This window comes from Protomyctophum parallelum (assembly GCF_964188405.1).
Source record: "Protomyctophum parallelum genome assembly, chromosome: 6".
NCBI lineage: Eukaryota > Metazoa > Chordata > Actinopteri > Myctophiformes > Myctophidae > Protomyctophum > Protomyctophum parallelum.
Genome location: NC_139701.1, coordinates 50,941,553 through 50,951,440, shown reverse-complemented (window position 1 = coordinate 50,951,440; position 9,888 = coordinate 50,941,553).

The window sequence follows — 9,888 nt, the reverse complement described above, 5'->3', positions numbered from 1 at the left end:
GAACACTGAATCCTTAGAACACTGAATCCTTAGAACACTGAATTCTTAGAACACTGAATTCTTAGAACACTGAATCCTTAGAACACTGAACTCTTAGAACACTGAATCCTTAGAACACTGAACCCTTAGAACACTGAACCCTTAGAACACTGAACTCTTAGAACACTGAACCCTTTAGAACACTGAACCCTTTAGAACACTGAACCCTTTAGAACACTGAATCCTTAGAACACTGAATCCTTAGAACACTGAACCCTTAGAACACTGAACCCTTAGAACACTGAACCCTTAGAACACTGAACCCTTTAGAACACTGAACCCTTTAGAACACTGAATCCTTAGAACACTGAATCCTTAGAACACTGAACCCTTTAGAACACTGAACCCTTTAGAACACTGAATCCTTAGAACACTGAACCCTTAGAACACTGAACCCTTAGAACACTGAACCCTTTAGAACACTGAATCCTTAGAACACTGAACCCTTAGAACACTGAACCCTTAGAACACTGAATCCTTAGAACACTGAATCATTAGAACACTGAACCTTTAGAACACTGAACCCTTTAGAACACTGAATCCTTAGAACACTGAATCCTTAGAACACTGAACCCTTAGAACACTGAACCCTTTAGAACACTGAACCCTTAGAACACTGAATCCTTAGAACACTGAACCCTTAGAACACTGAATCCTTAGAACACTGAATCCTTAGAACACTGAATCCTTAGAACACTGAATTCTTAGAACACTGAATCGTTAGAACACTGAATCCTTAGAACACTGAACCCTTAGAACACTGAATCCTTAGAACACTGAACCCTTAGAACACTGAATCCTTAGAACACTGAATCCTTAGAACACTGAACCCTTTAGAACACTGAATCCTTAGAACACTGAACCTTTAGAACACTGAATCCTTAGAACACTGAATCCTTAGAACACTGAATCCTTAGAACACTGAATCCTTAGAACACTGAATCGTTAGAACACTGAATCCTTAGAACACTGAATCCTTAGAACACTGAATCCTTAGAACACTGAATCCTTAGAACACTGAATCCTTAGAACACTGAACCCTTAGAACACTGAACCCTTAGAACACTGAATTCTTAGAACACTGAACCCTTAGAACACTGAACCCTTAGAACACTGAACCCTTAGAACACTGAATTCTTAGAACACTGAATCCTTAGAACACTGAACCCTTAGAACACTGAACCCTTAGAACATTGAACCCTTTAGAACACTGAATCCTTAGAACACTGAATCCTTAGAACACTGAATCCTTAGAACACTGAATCGTTAGAACACTGAATCCTTAGAACACTGAATCCTTAGAACACTGAATCCTTAGAACACTGAATCGTTAGAACACTGAATCCTTAGAACACTGAATCCTTAGAACACTGAATCCTTAGAACACTGAATCGTTAGAACACTGAATCCTTAGAACACTGAATCCTTAGAACACTGAATCCTTAGAACACTGAATCCTTAGAACACTGAATCCTTAGAACACTGAACCCTTAGAACACTGAACCCTTAGAACACTGAATTCTTAGAACACTGAACCCTTAGAACACTGAACCCTTAGAACACTGAACCCTTAGAACACTGAATTCTTAGAACACTGAACCCTTAGAACACTGAATCCTTAGAACACTGAACCCTTAGAACACTGAATCCTTAGAACACTGAACCCTTAGAACACTGAATCCTTAGAACACTGAACCCTTAGAACACTGAACCCTTAGAACACTGAATCCTTAGAACACTGAATCCTTAGAACACTGAATCGTTAGAACACTGAATCCTTAGAACACTGAATCCTTAGAACACTGAATCCTTAGAACACTGAATCGTTAGAACACTGAATCCTTAGAACACTGAATCCTTAGAACACTGAATCCTTAGAACACTGAATCCTTAGAACACTGAATCCTTAGAACACTGAACCCTTAGAACACTGAACCCTTAGAACACTGAATTCTTAGAACACTGAACCCTTAGAACACTGAACCCTTAGAACACTGAACCCTTAGAACACTGAATTCTTAGAACACTGAACCCTTAGAACACTGAACCCTTAGAACACTGAATCCTTAGAACACTGAACCCTTAGAACACTGAATCCTTAGAACACTGAATCCTTAGAACACTGAACCCTTAGAACACTGAACCCTTTAGAACACTGAACCCTTAGAACACTGAACCCTTTAGAACACTGAACCCTTAGAACACTGAATCCTTAGAACACTGAACCCTTAGAACACTGAACCCTTTAGAACACTGAACCCTTAGAACACTGAACCCTTTAGAACACTGAACCCTTAGAACACTGAACCCTTTAGAACACTGAACCCTTAGAACACTGAATCCTTAGAACACTGAACCCTTAGAACACTGAACCCTTTAGAACACTGAACCCTTAGAACACTGAACCCTTAGAACACTGAACCCTTAGAACACTGAACCCTTAGAACACTGAACCCTTTAGAACACTGAACCCTTAGAACACTGAATCCTTAGAACACTGAACCCTTAGAACACTGAACCCTTAGAACACTGAACCCTTAGAACACTGAATCCTTAGAACACTGAACCCTTAGAACACTGAATCCTTAGAACACTGAACCCTTAGAACACTGAACCCTTAGAACACTGAACCCTTAGAACACTGAATTCTTAGAACACTGAATCCTTAGAACACTGAATCCTTAGAACACTGAATCCTTAGAACACTGAACCCTTAGAACACTGAACCCTTTAGAACACTGAACCCTTAGAACACTGAACCCTTTAGAACACTGAACCCTTAGAACACTGAACCCTTAGAACACTAAACCCAACTTCAACTGACTGGATCAGTGTAATGATGCCATTAACATTTAAGCATGTACAGGAGAATTCCATGCTAGAAGGCTTTGTTACATTTATTTGTAGTTGTTACGTCCCCACCAAAGAGGTCCAGGTGTTATTTGTCGTTGTTACATTCCCACCAAAGAGGTCCGGGTGGTATTTTGTGCAAAAGCTTGTTATTGGCTATGTCCTCTATCATAAGCCCTCATTGAATTGAATTGAATTGAATTGAATTGAATTGAATTGAATTGAATTGAATTGAATTGAATTGAATTGAATTGGGCATTGGGTTGTTGTGCTAATTCACTTATTTTCATCGCTCAAATTTATTTTTTAAATATATCCTCTCTTCATAATGTAAATAGTATCCCAAGCGGCACACTTTACTACTTATTTCGATGGAAATAAGCAAATTAGCACAAAATTGGGCTTATGGTAGGGGAAATAGCCAATAATGCACTTTTGCACGCGAGGCGCTGACTGAGAGTCGTGATCCGAGTGTCCGAGCCACCCGAGAGCTGCTTTTGGTGCTGCTAGAAGCGCTAATATGCTCACCACGACACAGCGAAGATTTTTCATCAAGCTACAAAAATTGCGCCAATCCAGGCGCGGATGGAGAAAAAAAATCAGAGAAAAACGCTGCTAAAGGATTTAGTGTTCTAGGCTCTAGGGTGAAAGGGTTTAGTGTTCTAGACTCTAGGGTGAAAGGGTTTAGTGTTCTAGGCTCTAGGGTGAAAGGGTTTAGTGTTCTAGGCTCTAGGGTAAAAGGGTTTAGTGTTGTAGGCTCTAGGGTGAAAGGGTTTAGTGTTCTAGGCTCTAGGGTGAAAGGGTTTAGTGTTCTATGGTCTAGTAGGGTGAAAGGGTTTAGTGTTCTAGGCTCTAGGGTGAAAGGGTTTAGTGTTCTATGGTCTAGTAGGGTGAAAGGGTTTAGTGTTCTAGGCTCTAGGGTGAAAGGGTTTAGTGTTCTAGGCTCTAGGGTGAAAGGGTTTAGTGTTCTAGGGTCTAGGGTGAAAGGGTTTAGTGTTCTAGGCTCTAGGGTGAAAGGGTTTAGTGTTCTAGGCTCTAGGGTGAAAGGGTGTAGTGTTCTAGGCTCTAGGGTGAAAGGGTTTAGTGTTCTATGGTCTAGTAGGGTGAAAGGGTTTAGTGTTCTAGGCTCTAGGGTGAAAGGGTTTAGTGTTCTATGGTCTAGTAGGGTGAAAGGGTTTAGTGTTCTAGGCTCTAGGGTGAAAGGGTTTAGTGTTCTAGGCTCTAGGGTGAAAGGGTTTAGTGTTCTAGGGTCTAGGGTGAAAGGGTTTAGTGTTCTAGGCTCTAGGGTGAAAGGGTTTAGTGTTCTAGGCTCTAGGGTGAAAGGGTGTAGTGTTCTAGGCTCTAGGGTGAAAGGTGTTAGTGTTCTACGGTCTAGGGTGAAAGGGTTTAGTATAGGCTCTAGGGTGAAAGCTAGGGTTTAGAGTTCTAGGATTAAGGATTGTGGTTGAATGAAAGACAAGTATATTTACCCTCCTCTTCCAGAAGAAATATTGGAAGATGAACTGTCCACACAGAATGATCATCGACACCGTCATTCTGATGACTCTCTGCTTCAGAGGAGAGGCTGTGGGAGAGAAATATGATGATTAATAATACATTACATCATGTAGGAAACAAACTCACATGACTTAGATAGATAGATAGATACCTTCTACAGTGAGAGAGAGGAAGTGGCTCTCGGAGGTGAAGTTATGGCCGAACACAGTGGCGTGATAAACACAGCTGTAGTTTCCTTGGTGGGGGGCGTGGTCAGCAGCAGGAAACAGGAAGTGTGCAGAGTGATTGACAGCTGTCTGGGTGTAGCTGTGTGTGGCGTTGGGTCCAGTGAAGGTGAGCTGGAAGGAGCCTCCTGGGTACTGTGGCCGGACGGAGCAGTCCATGGAGAAGTTGAACCCCTCCATCACCCACAGCCCCTGATGCTGGCCCTCGGAAACCCCCTTCATGAGACAGGAGACGCTGAGGATTGGCTCAAACAGCAGGTCTGTAACAAGACAGAGGTGATTGGTTATTACTAGGGATGCACCGAAAGGGAAATTCTTGGCCGAAACCGAATACCGAATATAGGAAACAGTTGGCCGAAAACCGAATACCGAATAGCCGAATACATCTTCGTTGTAAAGCTACCTGATTATGGCAAAAGACATGATTATGGATTTTCATAATCGATTCATTGGGCGATTATTTAAACGATTAATCGATTAATCGGATTATGGCACCTTTTTGCAATTACCTTTAAAAATAATGCTTCAAGTTATTGTAGGCATGTTGTAACTAACAATAAAGACAATAAAAATGAATACTCCTTCAAAATTAATATTTTACCCCCTTTTTTATACAATTTGATTTCATTGCCATTCCTTGTACTTGTAATGATACTGTAATCTGTAATGTTGACCGTGTATAGCTGACTGTCTTTCTTTCCATTTCTATCTCTGGGAGCCCAATTTATTTTATTTTTTTATTTCTATTGTAAAATCAATGTCAATTTTGAGAGTCTATTTGGTTCCATTTTTGCACTCTGTTACAGACCCTTAGGGTCCACTTGGTTTACTTCCTAACTATCTATAATTTAGCTGGAACTCCCACTATATGAGAACCACTGTCCTACACAGTCTGTGTGGGCATGCACATGCATGCACGCACGTACACACACACACACACACACACACACACACACACACACACACACACACACTAGCATGCTAGCTGATAGGGGAAAACTTTCTTATTTAGCAGCCATATTAGCATGTTCTCTAGGCTCTAGTATCACATATTGCCAAAGTTAAACAGCACTGAACAACTGATCATTGTTAAGCAAAACGTTCACGGACATTCTGCTTTTTGCCCTATGCCCACTTAAATTTGAGGAGCTAACGAGCAAGCTACTGCTAGTGTTCGTCGTAGCCTGCCTTCAAGCTCACAGATTCAGACATTGGGGAGCATTTTTGGTCATACGACAAAAGAATAGACAGTGGCGGTGCTCACAAATACCATGTTTTGGGACCTGTTTTGGGCATTTTGCCAGTTTTGGCGGAGCGCAGCCACAGAGCAACTTGATGCTCTGTGTGTGTGTGTGTGTGTGTGTGTGTGTGTGTGTGTGTGTGTGTGGGAGAGGAGACTGAAGTTGGGAGACGGAGAGAGAGAGGGGTAGATGCGGAGCGCTCTGGTTACGTTCAAGACAATCGCGTGTTGTGTTTATTATACCGACCCGGTGTTTTGACTATTCGGTGATATTTTTCGGCCTATTTGAGCCGAAACCGAATAGGCCGAAAATACATTTTTGGCCATTTTCGGAAGAATATTTTCGGTGGCCGAATTTTTGGTGCATCCTTAGTTATTACCTTTGATTCATTGATTGATTTATTGATTGATTGATTAGTTAATTAGACATAAATGGAAAAAAACAGCAACATAGTACAGTCAAACACTTATTACAAAAGGGATAGCACCAACAAAAAGTCCTTGCGGTCTTGTTTCCATTCACGTCCTACGCAATCAATTCATATACATGAAAAATAACAACAAAATAAAACACAATGGGCCCTATAATTTAGTCAAATGTGTTTGCTTCGGGAGGTTTGAAACTCAGTCTTAAGAACCAAGAGGTGGAAGCCTAGTCAATGGAGGGCTGAATAGACCTAATGCAGACAGCGGCCATGTTGACATTAAGATAATAGACCTAATGCAGACCGCGGCCATGTTGACATTAAGATAATAGACCTAATGCAGACCATGTAGAATGTGGTTCTTTGATACGCATTAAGATTCGAATGAACCTTCTCACCTGCCAAACGAAGTGCACTTTCTGACAATGCGCAGCAGGATTCGTTTTAATCGCAGCAAAGCTTTCTGGTGTGAATGTCACCTAAGATAATGGCAGGGTGGCAACGATAGCTGCAACTTCCCATTGACAGCCCATACATCCAATCAGAACAGTCCTATCTGATTGACAGCCCATGCATCCAAACATAAAAGTCCTACCTGATTGACAGCCCATGCATCCAAACATAAAAGTCCTATCTGATTGACAGCCCATACATCCAATCAGAACAGTCCTATCTGATTGACAGCCCATACATCCAAACAGAAAAGTCCTATATCTGATTGACAGCCCATGCATCCAAACATAAAAGTCCTGTCTGATTGACAGCCCATACATCCAAACAGAAAAGTCCTATATCTGATTGACAGCCCATGCATCCAAACAGAAAAGTCCTATCTGATTGACAGTCCATACATCCAAACAGAAAAGTCCTATCTGATTGACAGCCCATACATCTAAACAGAAAGGTCCTATCTGATTGACAGCCCATACATCCAAACAGAAAAGTCCTATCGCGCCTGTTTTAAATTTGCACATAATGCAGGAGGCAGCTTTACTGAAAGCATATCTTAGAGGTAGGCTATGCAGTCTATTTAAGTCAAGATAGATAGATAGATAGATAGATAGATAGATAGATAGATAGATAGATAGATAGATAGATAGATAGATAGATAGATAGATAGATAGATAGATGTTACCTTCTACAGTGAGAGAGAGGAAGTTGCTCTCGTAGGTGAAGTTATGGCCGAACACAGTGGCGTGATAAACACAGCTGTAGTTTCCTTGGTGGTGGGCGTGGTCCGCGGCAGGAAACAGGAAGTGTGCAGAGTGATTGACAGCTGTCTGGGTGTAGTTGTGTGTGGCGTTGGCTCCAGTGAAGGTGAGCTGGAAGGAGCCTCCTGGGTACTGTGGCCGGACAGAGCAGTCCATGGAGAAATTGAACCCCTCCATCACCCACAGCCCCTGATGCTGGCCCTCGGAAACCCCCTTCATGGGACAGGAGCCGCTGAGGATTGGCTCAAACAGCAGGTCTGTAAAAACACAGAGGTGATTGGTTATTACCTTTGATTGATTGATTGATTGATTGATTGATTGATTGATACAAGGCAGAGTCAGTGTGTGATAGTTATGACTAACATTTAAAAGTGACTTACAGATCTATAGAGATGACATTTGCATTACGTATTGATTCTATGCCAATAGAGTGGTCTGGAGATAACTACATTCTCTCACTAAAAGTCAATGGGACTTTTGCTTAGGATGCGGATATGTATGTGTGTGTGTGCATGGGCGAGTATGTGTGCATGTGTGCATGTGTGTGCGTGCATGTGCGTGCGTGCGTGCGCGCGCACACACACACACACACACACACACACACACACACACACACATATACACGCACACATGTGTGTGCGCACGCACGCACACACACACACACACACACACACACACACACACACACACACACACACACACAGATAACCTGGCACGACGGCCACATATTGGTGATCATTCATAGATTAGTGTCATTGTTGAAGTGATTGTTCGTTACCTGAACAGATCACCTGCCGTCTGTAGGAGGAAGTGACAGACTCCATTGATACACACTCCCTCAGTGCAGATTCAGATCCAACACAGGAAGAGCTAATCCTCCATACATATTGCTCTGTTGAACCATAACTCCTTTGTGTGTAGATAGCTGTGTGAACAGCAGAGCCACAGCCCAGCTGTCTACACACTACAGATGATGACTTCATGGACCAGCCGTAATCATCCCCTGCAGCTCTCCATTCTCTCTGGCTTTTCACCTCCAGCCTGCCAGCACAGTGACTGGCTCCTGCCACCAACCTGACATCATCAGGCTCTGGACACACATAGACAATAGAACAGACAGCAAAAAAATAAATAAGCGTCACGCTGATTGTAACATAATAATAATCCAAACTTGAAGTGTAGTTTTGTGGTCTTACCTGAGCAGGTGAGTCCAACAGCCTCGTCAGGTGAGCAGGTGTTTCTCGTTGAGTCTGAGGTTCTACAGTCCTGGAGAACAGACTCACTGCCTTCACACTGGAACTGTTTGGTCCACATCGGAGCCTTGCCTTCCCCGTAGAGCGCCCCCTGGAGGACTGAAGGAGCCCCGCAGCCAAACTCCCTACAGACCACCTCTGCCTCCTGCTGGTCAAAGTCACCTTCACACACCGAGACCCACGACTGGTCAGACTTCACCTCCACTCTGCCTGAACACAAACCACGCCCATTCACCAACCTCACTGACTCTGGAGAGAGAGAGAGAGAGAGAGAGAGAGACAGAGACAGAGACAGAGACAGAGACAGAGAGACCGAGAGAGAGACAGAGAGAGAGAGAGACAGAGAGAGAGACAGAGAGACAGAGAGAGAGTAGTGTTTTGTCACAGCAAAAGCGCATATGCACACGCACGCACGCGCACACACACACACACACACACACACACACACACACACACACACACACACACACATGTGCGCACACACACATGTGCGCCCGCACACACACACACACACACACACACACACACACACACACACACACATGTGTGCCCGCACACACACACACACACACACACACACACATGTGCGCACGCACGCACGCACGCACACACACACACACACACACACACACACACACACAGAGAGAACCTGGCCCGACGGCCAATGGTGATCATTCTTAGATTAGTGTCATTGTTGAAGTGATTGTTCGTTACCTGAACAGATCACCTGCTGTCTGTAGGAGGAAGTGACAGACACCATTGATACACACTCCCTCAGTGCAGATTCAGATCCAACACAGCGAGAGCTAATACTCCATACAGGTCTCCATCTAGAATAATAACTGTGTGTGTGAACAGCAGAGCCGCAGCCCAGCTGTCTACACACTACAGATGATGACTTCATGCCCCAGGACCAGGAACCACCCACTGCAGCTCTCCATTCTCTCTGGTGTTTAAACTCCAACGTGCCAGTACAGCGACTGGCTCCTCCCACCAACCTGACATCATCAGGCTCTGGACACATAGACAATAGAACAGACAATATAACAGACAATATAACAGACAATAGATTAGAACAGACAATAGAATATAACAATAGAACAGACGGCAAATAAACAATATTACTTTTATTTCATCATAACTTAATCA